The sequence below is a fragment of the Rhinopithecus bieti genome, unplaced genomic scaffold (genome assembly GCF_001698545.2).
Source record: "Rhinopithecus bieti isolate Rb0 unplaced genomic scaffold, ASM169854v2 scaffold_36553, whole genome shotgun sequence".
NCBI lineage: Eukaryota > Metazoa > Chordata > Mammalia > Primates > Cercopithecidae > Rhinopithecus > Rhinopithecus bieti.
Genome location: NW_016815774.1, coordinates 1357773 through 1364466, shown reverse-complemented (window position 1 = coordinate 1364466; position 6694 = coordinate 1357773). Strand labels below are relative to the sequence as shown.

Below are 6694 nucleotides of genomic sequence, written 5' to 3'. Positions count from 1 at the left end.
ACTCGAAGACATAGCAATAGAAACTATACAAAATGAAACACAGAAGGAAAAAAGGCCAGGAAAAAAATGAATAGAGCATTATTCAGTCGTCAGACAATTTCGAGGCCTGATATATGTATAATAGAAGTCTCTGGAGGTGAGCAGATAAAAGCGGTAGATGGAAACATTCTCGAAGAAATAATGGCCAGATATTTTCCAAATAATAATGAAAAGTTTGAACCCACAGATCCAAGAAGCTCACCAAAATCCAAGTAAGAGAAACATGAGGGCCAGCTCACGCCTGTAATCCCAGCACTTTGGGAGGCCAAGGCAGGCGAATCACGAGGTCAAGAGATCGAGACCATCCTGGCCAACATGGTGAAACCCCATCTCTACTATAAAGATACGAAAATTAGCCGGGCTTGGTGGCCACTTGGGAGGCTGAGGCAGGAGAATCGCTTGAACCCAGGAGGCGGAGGTTGCAGTGAGCCGAGATCGTGCCATTGCACTCCAGCCTGCCAACAGAATAAGACTCCATCTAAAAAAAAAAAAAAAAAACCCATGAAGAAAACTATACCAAGGCACATCATAACCAAATTGTTTAAAACCAGTGAGAAAGAGAAAACTTTAAAAGCAGCAAGAGGAAAAAAATGTATTATATACAAAAGAACAGCAATAAGGATGATGGCAGATATTGGGATGCTCCCTTGGAACAATGCCATTCAGAAGACAGGGAGCAACCCCTTTAAAGTATTGAAATAAAGGCTGTGCTGGGAGCCCTGGTGACCCAGGCCTGTTCTCCTGGCACATAAGGAGGCAAGGCCAGGCATTCGAGGCCAGCCTGGGCAACACAGAAAGCTCTCATCTATCTGTCTGTCTATCTATCTATCTATCTATCTATCTATCTATCTATCTATCTATCAATCATCTATACATATACAAGGAATAAAGGCCGAAAGCTGCAGCAGGAGCTGGGAGACAGTGACAGCTGTCCAGGGGAGATAGGTGATGAAGGCATGAATCCAGGAGGTGGTCCTGGGCATGGAAGCAGGTAGAGGGAATGTTGGGGATTAGCAACTGAGAGGTGGGAAAGGGGGCCTAGAATAAGGCATAGGTTTCTGGTTTGCATGGCTGCTGTCACCAAGATAGGGATCATGGGAGACAGGAAGAAGAAGACTTAAGAGAAGACTATGGGTTCCACTGTAGTCAGTTCTGAGCAGTCAGTGGAGTGCTCAAAACGAGGTTTGGAAGCTGGGAGATATATATACATTTGGCACTTGTTTGATGGCATAGTAGTTAGGATAGAAAAACTATAACTGGGCTGGGCGTGGTGGCTCACGCCTGTAATCACAGCACTTTGGGAGGCCGAGGCGGGCAGATCGCGAGGTCAGGAGATCGAGACCATCCTGGCTAACATGGTGAAACCCTGTCTCTACCATACCCACCCAAAAAAAAAAAAAAAAAAAAAAAAAGGAAAAGAAAAAGAAAAAAAAAAAAAAAAAAAAAAAAAAAGAAAAGGCGCCGGCCATGGGCGGGGCCTGTAACTCCCAGCTACTCCAGCGGCTGAGGCAGGAGAATGGCGTGAACCAGGAGGTGGAGGCTTGCAGTGAGCCGAGATCTCGCCATGCACTCCGCCCTGGGCGATCTGAGCTTGAGGGACCCCGTCTCAAAAAAAAAGAAATAACTGGCTGGGCACAGTGGCTTGTGCCTGTGATCCCAGCACTTTGGGAGGCCAAGGCAGGCGGATCACTTGACGTCAGGAGTTTGAGACCAGCCTGGCCAACGTGGTGAAACCCCGTCTCTACTAAAAATACAAAAATTAGCCAGGCCTGGTGGTGGACACCTGTAATCCCAGCTACTTGGGAGGCTGAGGCAGGAGAATTGCTTGAACCCGGGAGGTGGAGTTTGCAGTGAGCCAAGATTGTGCCACCGTATTCCAGCCTGGGCAACAGAGCAAGACTCCATCTCAAAAAAAAGAAAAGAAAAGAAAAGAAAAGCTATAACTTAGTAACAAGCCCTGAAATCTCAGCATGTTAGCATAAAATAAGTTTATTTCTTGTTTATAGAAAGTTCACTATGGGTTGGCAGAAGCTCTCCTCCATCCGGTGATTCAGGGACCCAGGTACCCTCCATCTTAGGTGCCACCATTTCAACACGTGACTTCCCAGGTCAGCACAGTAAGAGAAGAGAGACATGGAGGAGGTACCCCAGCCTTAGTCCAGAAGTGACTGGCATTATTTATACCCACAGGTCATTGACCAGAACAGTCACATGGCCTCACTCCAACTGCAAGGGAAGCGGGGAAATGTAGGAGGAGGACATGGGATATTTGGAAAGCTCTGAGGCCATGAATTTAAATGAGAGAGGCCATAAAACTTTTGAAATGAAAGAAGAGTTCCAAGCCTGGAGCCCCAGAGGGAGCCCTAGCATTTGAAGAGTGGGTGGAAGAAAAGAAGCCCAAAACCACAGAGGAGGGAGGATCCGGGTGGGAGGAGGACCGCAGAGAGCATGCTGTTCCGGAAGGTGAGGCAGCCAAAGGTCAAGGGTAGGGCTCACATCCTTTCCCCATCTCCTGTGGTCGTGCAATGATTTTGTAGTCTTGAAATCATTTTCAGCAGATACTATTTTGTTTCATAGATGGGGAAACTGAAGTTTGGAGAGCTAAGAGGCTCAGGTACTCAAGTCACAGAGACCTGCAAGAGACTAAAGCCAGGGTCTCTAACCTGACTCCTCAGTTGGCCTTATCTGTGCATGGCCCCAGATCCTGCCTATGCTCAGCGGGGCATCTGACCACCTCCATGGGTTGGATGAAGTTAGATCCTTACCTCCAGGCTCCTCTCCCTGCTTCCCCAAGAGCATCTTGCAAGCTCAGAAAGAAGAGCATTTACGGGGCCCTCTGAAAACCATGCACTCCCCTAACTTTCCTGATTGAGGGAGGGTGGGTGATCAGGATGTGAGGTGGGGCTTTACGAGGCCTCTCAAGTCTCGACAAGCCTCCTGACTCTCTGGGCCTCAGTTTCCTCTTCTGTTAATGTGTATGACGAGGAACAGTGGATGGTCCTTGGGGCCCCACCCAGCTTACCCCTCATTCTATGCTTTCTTCACCTGCCAGTGAAGGAGTGGCAGAGTGCAGGGATGGCGGGCCCACCCTCACCGGTCCCCTCCACCAACAACCCCCACCGGCTCTCCATCCTCCTCCACTGCTCCAAATGTTAACAAACCTCTTTCTCCAGGCACAGACAACCTGGGCTGGGGAAGCCAAAGGAAGGGCCTGATTTGCATACTTGAGCCCCTCCCCAACCCCCTAGTGTGTGCACAGTTGCCATAGCAACTGGCCCCAAAAGACTCTTCTTGGCAGTAGCCTCCCCTTTCTGCATTGCTGGAACGCTGGCTGCTTACTCAGGCTCTGAGCACTCAGAGCTCAATCCCTTATTTTAAGGATGAAGAAAGTGAGGCCCAAAGAGGGTAAGCTACTTGCCCAAGGGCACACAGCAAGTTGGTCGCAGAGCCTTACCTAGAATCCAGGTCACCTGATTTCCACTCCAGCGTGCCTGTCATCCTAGGAGGGAGATGGGGGTCACTTTCTACCCAATGACAAGCGTGCTACATCGAGCTCTCCCCAGACCTTGGGAAGCTTAAGTGAAGAAACTAACTTTGGGCAGAGACTCAGATATTGCTGAGTGCTAGGGGGTGGGGATACAGCTAAACAGGCTCCTCTAAGTATCCATTCCAGCCCCATCTCCCTGATTATTCATTCAGCAAACATTTCTTGTATGCCTATTATGTGCCAGGTACTGTCCTAGGCCCTGAGATTCAGCTGCAATGAAATGCCCTGCCCTGGTGGGGGCTGACAGTCTGGCGGTGGGTGAAAACTATAAGCAAGCCCTCTGAATACAGGATGAAGTCTGGGGCTGAAGCAGCATTCAGAAAGTGGAGGCGGGCCTGCTCTTGAGCTCGGGTAATCTGGGGAGCTATTTCAAAACCAGATATATCAAAACTTACCTGTCCCCTGTCCCACACCTTCGGGGCAACTGGTTTCTTGATGCTGAACTCCAGTATGGTTGCTGGCTGGTTGATGTGTTTTGGGAGAACATGCCTGAGGCTTTAACCGCAGAATTCTGGACACCGATGCTGGAGTTGGGAAGATGTTTGGGGGCAGTGAGCTCCCTCAAACCATGTGTGCAGCTGCCCGGCCTGTTCCAGCTGGCCTGCAGGCTTGGAGAGTGATTTCAGATGCTCCAGGAAGGATCACCCACTGCCACTCACCAGCACCAAAATAATGACAGAAATGCATCTCCTGGTGCAAAAAGACAGCCCTTCACCTCATAGTCAGAAAGAAGAACAAGTGCCCTGAGGGCAGATACCAGTTGCCCTGCAGTCAGCAAAGTCTTTCCTGGGGGTGGAGCTTTGTTTAACTCTTTATTATGGAAATTTTCCAATATACAGGAAGGCGAGCAACACAGTGACTTCCCATGTGCCCACACCCAGCTCAAGAATCATCCACTTTTGGCCACTTTGGCTTCTGCTCTGCTGCTCCCTGCCCTGTGTACTTTGGAGCAAACTGGGGCTGGTTTTATAAGAAAAGGGAGAAGAGGTGCCCTGGAAGTTAGGTGGGTCCCAGGGGGTAGCTGCACCCAGAATGGGGGCGGGGGTCCTGGTTCTGCGGATGGAGTAGGAGGAGGTCTGGCTGAAGGAGCCAAGCCCCATTTCCTGCCCCAACTCCGCCTCTCTTTGTTTTCTCCCTCCCCTCTTTCTCCCCTCACTCGCAATAAAACATAATTATGGGGCTTTATAGAAAAAAAAGGCAAATTATGGTGACATGCTTTAATTTTCCGCCGAGCAATGGCGGGCTGAATTACACAGGCAGGGCCTTGGAGGTTACCTAAAAATAAAGCAAGAAGCCTCATTAGATGCTAATTGCTGCTTTTGCCAACCGAAGTGAGATTCTGGTGCTGAGTGCCATTCAGTGCTGGGTTGGGGGGGGTGGTCTGAGCCCTGTGAGGCTCAGAGTGCCAGGGTCAAGCCTTGAGGGGCAGCCAGGACCATCCAGGGCAGGCAGGAGGACAAAAGGAGCCCTCAGTGCCAGGGGAGTGCCTCAGTCTCCCTTCCCTGTTCAGTGGGCACATGGAAACCTGGGATGGGAGAGGGGAGCTGTGGAGCCAGTGAGGGTGTCAGAAAGCGGGCTGCCCAGCCTTCTGCAGGGTCAGCATCTTCTCAGGGGCTCCCCAGGACCCCTTGGAGGGCCTGGACGCTTAGGCAGTGTGGGGGCAGCTGGCATGTGGCCCACTGAGACCTCTGTCCTGCCTGGCTCTATGCCTCTGCCTCCAGGGCCTAAGAAAGAAGGATGGGAGGGGCAGACCGTAAGACATCAGAGCTCAGAACAGCCCCTCAGAGCCCAAAGGGACCTGAGACTCTGCTCCTGAGGCTGGTCTCCCCAGGGTCCTAGGAGTTCCACAAAAGTGCCCTGTGCATCCAGCTGGCCTCCAAGTTCCTGGGTGTCTGCTCAGGCTGGCAGCAGCCCAGCCTTGGGCTTGAGCCCAGGCAAGCTCGAGTGGGCACTGTTGCTCCCTCCTGACTTCACAAACCCAAAAGTCTGGTGCCACACCTGGCCCACTTGACTGCACGGCCCATCTGCTGGGAGCTTTTAAAACATGCCCGTGCCCAGCCTCCCCACAGAAGTGCAGGTCCAGTGTTCTGGAGGGAGTCCAGCGTCTGTATTGTTTAGAAGTTCCTCTGCTGGTTAGAAAGTGTGCTGTGGGGTGGGATGTCCGCTAGCCCAATCCCTTCGTTCAGACATTGAGGAGGCTGAGGCCGCAGGGGTAAGCACATACCCCCTGCACACAGCAAAGGTCTCTGGGGGCCGCTGGCTCCCTATCCAGGGTGCCAGGGACCCTGAACCCCCCATCTTGTTGAAATCTAACATTGTAAAGATACTTAGCAGCTTTCTCTGGTCATTGATAATTGAGGATGAGAACAAAGGCGAGGAGCCAAGCCACCCGTGAAGGGCCAGGGGTCCCTCCCACCACAGGCATCAGGGCAGGTCCCACCCAGGCCAGCTATGGGCCCCAGTCCTGACTGCACTGGCCTGAGCCTTCTAGGTGATGGATCCAGGACCCCAGCAGCACCCACCCTCCCAACCGCTGCAGCAGGTCTGGCTGGCAAAAGTCTTGCTAGGGCCTGGTTCCCTTCTGTCCACCTCAGGCCCACAGAGCCCACCTCTGCACCCCAGGCTCAGATGCCCAAAGTCACACTCACCCAAGGCTTCCCTCCTCCACGCACCTCATTCTAACAGTCATTTTACTTTGGGACACAGTCTGCTGTATCTCCTCCATCACACTGGAAGCTCCCTGAGGGCAGGGCTATTTCTCCCCACTGGCAGGGGACTGGTAGGCCCTGAGGGCCCCTCCTGAGAGCCAAGGGGAGCCGAGGGGCAGCAGCCCCCTTGGAGAGGTGATTCTCCCGTTGGAACCCAGATGGGGGTCCCACAGATGTAGGGGGACCTAGGCAAGTCCTGGGCTGAGCATCAAACCCCTGCAGGCCCTGACCTGGACCTAGCCTTGGGCCTCAGAGCAGCAATCACTTCAGGAGGGGTGTAAGCCACAGAGCGGGCAGCGTGCCCGGGCTGGGGGTGCTGCCAGAGTCACCCTGGGGGAGAGCTGGTTGTACCCCTTCTGCATTCCCCATCCCTACCCCTCACCTCCCCACCACCCCCCAC

At 52.5% G+C, this 6694-nt stretch overlaps 1 long non-coding RNA gene across 1 annotated transcript; it reads right to left on the bottom strand.

Moving 5' to 3' along the window:
* Window positions 1–503: 503 nt before the first annotated feature.
* On the bottom strand, window positions 504–6687 carry LOC108516262 (uncharacterized). The gene is made up of 3 exons (XR_001881751.1): window positions 3982–6687; window positions 3494–3538; window positions 504–517 (listed from the first exon to the last, which is right to left on the bottom strand). It is a non-coding gene; the product is annotated as an uncharacterized LOC108516262 (long non-coding RNA).
* Window positions 6688–6694: the final 7 nt, after the last annotated feature.